The 6910-nt window shown below is 37.3% G+C and overlaps 1 long non-coding RNA gene across 2 annotated transcripts; it reads right to left on the bottom strand.

Annotated features, from left to right (window-relative positions):
* Window positions 1–370: 370 nt before the first annotated feature.
* LOC120740448 lies at window positions 371–6565 on the bottom strand. 2 transcript variants are annotated; one of them, XR_005697370.1, is made up of 3 exons: window positions 5405–6565; window positions 2206–2259; window positions 371–2134 (listed from the first exon to the last, which is right to left on the bottom strand). It is a non-coding gene; the product is annotated as an uncharacterized LOC120740448 (long non-coding RNA). The 2 variants fall into 2 exon arrangements; XR_005697371.1 differs by lacking the exon at window positions 5405–6565 and adding an exon at window positions 2425–3146.
* Between the last annotated feature and the right edge of the window lie 345 nt (window positions 6566–6910).

Below are 6910 nucleotides of genomic sequence, written 5' to 3' on the forward strand. Positions count from 1 at the left end.
TACCAGCAAGAGTAGCTTTCTTCTACTAAAGTGTACTTGGCTCCATTAGATCTGAATATATTTAATCACACTTATTTTATGCATTTATGCGCATTCATTAAAATGGCAGTCCAAGGTCTGCTTGTATACGTAGTAACAATCATGCTAAATTATGACTAATTCATTATTAAAATATTTTAAAGACACAAGAAAAAACTGTAAATCAGATGTCTTTAAATGCAAATATGAACTCAGGGTGTACTATGCTTAACAAAAATGAGTAGCATGACATAAAAGATTTCAGCGTTTTCCCCCAAATGCACCCTCATTCACCTCCAAGTTAACTCGTGGGATCAAGGGTGACAATTAAACAAATAAATGGACTATTTCCTTTGCTTCTTAATTATTTTAAAGCCAACGGAGAATCTTTGTTTAAATGATAGGTATTTCTCTTTACTACAACATAAATAAAGACAAATAAAATTCAATGTTTTGGGAGGAAACAGCTTTTTAATACTTAAGAAAAGCAGCAGACATCCAACATTGATGATTAGGGTTATGACTTGTGTAATGAAATACAGATTTTTGCTCAAAAATACATGCACAGTTTGTTCGTGTGGGAGTAGGACAGTGATTAACAAAACTATGTTTTCAGTCAAGTCTGAACTTTATGTTCAGAGTGACCATGTAACTATTAAGATAAACAGCTGAAACTTTTATCTTAGGTCAGCATAAAGATGAGCTGATGACACTTGAGAAAACAGTGAGTGCTGTCACCATGACATGCTGAGAAAATGAAGAGGCAGACAATATTGCCTGTTACCTAAATTATCTCCAACTTTTACTTTTATTACTAACCATTTTTAATTGATGTAGAAAAAAAATCTTTCTAAAAGTATTTAGTTTCTCTCCAACAATCTGACAGCAAGTATTAGTCACACACGGCACTTGGTGATGCAAGATTAGTCATCTCATCTTGAAGGCTCATCCTCATTCATTGTCACACACAACGTTACACACACATAAATGCACGCAGCAAGCCACTGCATGCGACCAAATGTACTTTTCGTTTTATTTCACATCAACAAAGAGAAAAGAAAATGCAGAGAACTGCTGTCCCATTATAACTTCATATGACAATTAAAAAAAAAAAAAACTGTGTGGAAGGAACACAGTTTTTCATCCTCACATTATCCACTTAGCTCCAGTGACTGCTTTGGTCTGACTTCAGTGCAACATGGACCTCAATGGCTGCAGTCCTATTGTTAGAGAAAATCCATCAATGTTGTCTCCTCCCCCCCACCGTCATTCAATCCTTTTTATTTAGACAGTCATGGAACTCCTGAGTTTTTTGTCAAGATATACTAGATGAATATTTAGTCCTATCAAAGCACATGGCCATGCCACGGCTGACCTGCAAAGTTATTATCTAATCTCAGGCCTTTGGTAAAAGACATCTGGCTCATGATCAGCTCATGACCCAGCTGTTTATGTTCTTCAAAGTTTGCCTTAGTCTTTAATATACTCGATACTAAAATCATTGGCAAAACGGTGCTTTTAACCACTTATGTCATCATATCCTGACCTCCAGAGCACTGCAGGATGTTTAAAGACACTGTTTGGGGTCATAGTACATCCGATCTCTGTCAGTATTGGCGATTCCCTGCCAGAAAACTGTAGACTGGCCTTCAGTGTTAGAAGTGGGCAGTTGCCCTTAGTGGATTCAAGTTCAACTATCCTGAGGTGAAAATGGAAAATAGGATCAACTTGTGAACTGATGTGGTATCAGCAGTGAAGAAGACAATATTTTCAATATTTTTGAAATACACTATTGAACAAAAAAGCAAAGATTGAGGGCATATTTCTCAATTTACATTCTATGATAAACATATCATATAAACATATCTATGATTAAAAACTTTGTATAATGAGCTTGTCGAAAATGTTAGGTGCCCTTTGCTTAAACCCAAGGTCCACTCACTGGATTTTTCACTCAAGCTAACCAGAGTACATTGTTTTGTCAAGCAAAGTTTTCTGTATTTGTTGTGAATGACAGCCCTTAGAGCACAGGAGTGTTGTCATCCAACTAGCTTTCAACTCCTCAAAAGACATGTAACAACTGTGGGGAGCGCTTCACTGTGAAACAGCAAGGACTCTGGGAAAAAAAAGAGAAATATGACTGAACAGAAGAGACAACACCTGTTATCCCTGAACAATAAACTATACCTGTCACAGCAGCTGGGGGAAGAGGTCAAAGTGTCAGGAAAACCTGCATGTGGCCTGAGGTACAAAAGAGTTTTTGTAGTTTGTGTGACTGCCATTATTTCAATACACAAAATAAAGGCATACACAACAATATCTTTCATTTATAGCTGAAATAGTTAAAATTCTAGCATGTTACAGTATGACATGCTAAAAGGGCTTAGCAAATGAAGATCCCCATACAGTCATTGCATGGTCTCACATCCGGACCCCTGCTGTTTTCCTGTCACTGTCTGCCTCTTCTTTGTTTCCACTTGTCAGCTCTCAGGAGGAATCAGAGGGAAAGAGATTCAGGATGAAGGAGACAAGTGAAACTGAGTGCATTCTGTCCAAACTAAAGATATCTCTGAATCAGTCTCCTCCTCCCTTTCACTGTCACTGTCACTGTCACTTTCAATCTCTGTCCCTTCTACTTTGTCTCCCTTTGTGTCATACACTACCTAAAGTTTAGTTCAAGAAAAAGTTTTGTTGGAAACAAAAGTATAGACGATGCCTTTTGGTTAAAACTTTACACCGAAGACATGATTCACACATACAACTGGATATGAAGCAGTGCTTTGTTATTATAGGCTGCAGGTGCTTTCAATGCAAGTCAGTAATGGCATTACAGTTGCAATTGTGCCATTACTTGCATTACAAAGGTTTCCTTTTGCACTATAATCATCTGATTTGATGTCATGTGGCGGAGGCAGACAATATGGACATTTATTTTAATTGCATAAAAGGATAAGAGAGTGAAGCTCATCTGCAAAATACTGCATTATACTGCAATTTTATACTACAACTTTGTCTCTTTCCTCTCTACACAGACAGCATGCTAACGCAAAGCTAGCCAAGAATCCAAGAGCCCAGAGTGATGTTAACAGATTGCATACTTGTCCTCATTAAGACAGGGATTTGTTTTGTTGTGCGACGCTGCAGCCAAGTTTTACATTGTTAACATTGACATTTGAAGACTAAGGTGAAAGTAATGATACGAGTAAAATTATTAACTGGATTCCTTTATTTGCGTTATTTTTCTTAATCCAGCCACAATGAGATTAACTAATTCATTAACAAATACTGAATGGCCATAAAATTGGTGCCATTTGCTTGCAATTCTTTATCATCTAATTTTTATGCAAAATGTTCCCCAAATTTTCCAAAATATTGCATTTTTTCTGAGCAAGTACCTAATGTGATATTATATACGTACACATATATAATAAAGTATATTTAAAAAAATAAATTTGGGATTAAAGCTGCTATTAGGTACAATGGTACAAAACTGCTCTGTGAACCTAAAGCATTTCAATTATTTTCTCACCATTTTTCTATGCTTCAATTATAGAGACTTGCTTAATTCTATCAAAGTCTTTAAAGATATATAAAAGAAAATTACATGCCTTTCTCTTACTTTTAACTCTGCATGCAAGACAAGCAGTCTTCACAAACTCATTAGTGAAATCAACAGGCTGATAAAATGCCTGGAGACCCAACAGCTATAAAGCCGAGTCCATACAAAGGGAAGCAAAGAACCGTACTCATAACTGTGATGTGAGGCCAACATGCTTTTGATCTCCATGTGATGCTTTATTGTTCCTTTACTAACTGCAGGGAGAACTAGGGCACTGTCCATCATTTTAAATCTGTAATATTCTGATTGTAGTACTAAAATAGGACTTTTTTAAGTCTAATTAATGGTCTTGGTAATTTACTGCAAAATGATGAATGGGGACAAGTGTGACGAGTTATCCAGTGTGGTTCTCAGACAGTCCTGATTCACTATTCTGTGTAAATCTTTGAACAAATTGTTATCAAGCAACAGCCTTGTTGAACTGAATGACTGAAAAGTACAAGTTATGTGACTTCAAAAGTATTTTCACACTGCAGCATCTAAAGCTCAAAAAAATGTAAACGTGCGAGACACTCTGCTATGCTCTTCGTGTGAAGGAAACAGACTGTGATCTGTGGAAATGAGAGCTTTATTTTCTAAGAGTTTTTTAGTGTCTTAAAAGGCAAAGATAAGAAGGAATATTAAGCAGAAAAAAATACCAGGAAAAAGAAAAAGTTTGTTGAGTACAAACTTATTTTCAATTCTTAACATGAATTAAAGAAAAGTAAATCCAACTGTATTCGCTTGCTTCTGGGGTTAAATTGAAGTATAAAGGACATGAAGTGTCCTTTATACACTCCATGAATGGCAGGCATGGAAAGTCGCAATTCTGACACAAAACCTGGATCACATCAAGTTTGAGTGCATCTTAATTACATTTGGTTAAAAACATATTTATTTTTCTATGAAACAAGTAACTTATTGCCATTTCCTTTTTGTTTTACTGTGGAGCTCACTTGACTTCCACCCTTTTGTTTCACTCCTGGATGACATTGCTGAATGCACGCCTAATTCCTTTTGAGGCTTATTAGCAGGCATTTGACACCAAATTATTGAATTGCATGCGATATCTGAGCTCAGCTTTTCGTCGTTATGAGTTTTATGAAAGAGTGATTTCATTTTATTTTTTTGGACTTTAGTCTTTATGTTCTGATGCCCCTTACCTTGGGAGAAGGAGACTATGTTTTGGAAAGATGTTGAAGAGAGTGTTGTTTGGCAGTAAAGATTGAGAGTTGTATTTTGGGAATGGACAAAAAAGCCAGCTGGAGACCACCTTGCCTACCTTGCCTTACCCTTTCCAGGAAACTCATAATCATCCCAGTTTCATCTGTTATTCAATAAACTGCCTAAACCTTTATTCCTGCATCTGCACTTGTGTCCAGGAACCTCTATAGTGCATAGCATTGACACCTGAATCAGCAAACACTAACACAAAATCTACACATTAGGTGAGGTCTGACATCACACTGAGGCCTTGCACTAAGTAGAAATCCACCTTTAGTCTTTAGTCAACAGAATAAACTGCTCAGAGATCAGGGGTAATCCTGATCAAGCTGTGTCTCAGTGGTTCACTTCTCACAAGGGTACCTTTCAGTTCCTTTCTAGTGGGATTACTTGACCATGAGCATCAACTGGAAGGAGATCAAAAGTTAAACCATTTACCAGTTGGCTGAATTATAATTCACAGCTACAAAATTTAAGTCTATTTGTAATTCATTTATTCAGATTTTTTTTTTTTTTTTTAACTTTATGCAGTGTTATACATGTAATATTGCACAGTACACTCACCAAAACACAGCCAAAAGACATGGAGGGTACTTCTAGTCAGCAGCTAGAGGCAACTATCGGTGGTTGGGACAGGCATGAATTGGAGGGGTACTGGGGACCTGCAGTGACAATTTGATCTGCTGTTCGAGCTCTGTTACAAAAGCAGTTAAAGTATGTGCTGTAACATCTTACTGCTAAATCTTACTGGACACTCTTCTTTGGTGGTTCCAAGATGTTTTGGCTCTGCTAAGACTACATGAACAAGTAGAGTTTAGCTGTAGTATCTGAGCTTTCCAGTGTATGTTTTAGTTCAGCAAAAATCCAAAATGTAGAGTTTAAAATATGTTTGAATTTCAGCTGCACCTCTCTCTGTGGTTCCCCTCCTGTAAGTAGCTAGATAGTTATCATCAGGGATAAAAAGAAAGACAAATACAACTCAACTGTTTCTGTCTCTGGTGTCCTGATAATGGGCTGCCCTAGATACAGACTGACAGAGCAGCTATCCCCTGAAACTAGCTGGCCCTGTATCAGTGAAGAGCATCACATACAGTATAACTGGGTGGTTAATAGCTGTCACAAAGCTGTTCACAGACTTATATAAATCTGCAGGGATTCTTTTTCAAACACAACCCTTGCACTATATACCAAACTGTTCAGCGCGATTGAACGTGGGATATGGCAAACAACACATTTCATTTACTTTTTTTCCACTTTGAATTGTGGCCCAGAAGCAGCAAAGGTTCTTCAACAGAAAACGCCTTACATCTACAGACCTAAAAATGAAGATGCATTGAATATAGCGTTGCTATCTATCTATACAAAAACGATAAACACCCAAACTGGGTGAGTGACTCCAAGCAGATCCTAATAATGACATCTGAGATCTCTGTCCAAAAGAGTCCACTCATAGGAACAATATATAGCAGGTAATATGTAGGACTGTGAGAAAGTGGTTAGCCTTGAACTTATTTACCACATGTCCCTTAAACATATTAATCATTTACCCCATGTTATTTTACAAACACAAGTCATGTTTGCTTATGTTGCTTTGGTCACACTTTGTTTGTCCCTCTGTTCAGGTCCTATATCCAAAACAGGTGTGTGGGAGGGGCCGACCCAGCACTTCCTGTTTATATAGGGTCATGATGTCACTGGGTACAACCAAATGAAGAGTTTCCTTTTGAATAGCATTGTTTATTTTCCAGAGGTGTGGACTCGAGTCACATGACTTGGACTCGAGTCAGACTCGAGTCATTAATTTTATGACTTTAGACTTGACTTGAAAAAATGTTCTAAGACTTGTGACTTGACTTGGACTTTTACACCAATGACTTGGGACTTGAATTGGACTTGAACCGGTTTACTTGAAAAGACTTGATATTTTACCCCAAATATAAAATTTAACATGCATATTATATAGAGATTGAAAATGTGACGTCATTCACGGGTAGAACCGCAAAGGATTCTGGGAACTCGTGGCAAGCGGTACTAGCGCACGCAGGCTTTCAATTGAAATCAGTTATACAG

This window comes from Simochromis diagramma, unplaced genomic scaffold (genome assembly GCF_900408965.1).
Source record: "Simochromis diagramma unplaced genomic scaffold, fSimDia1.1 OVJJ01000304.1, whole genome shotgun sequence".
Taxonomy (NCBI): Eukaryota; Metazoa; Chordata; class Actinopteri; order Cichliformes; family Cichlidae; genus Simochromis; species Simochromis diagramma.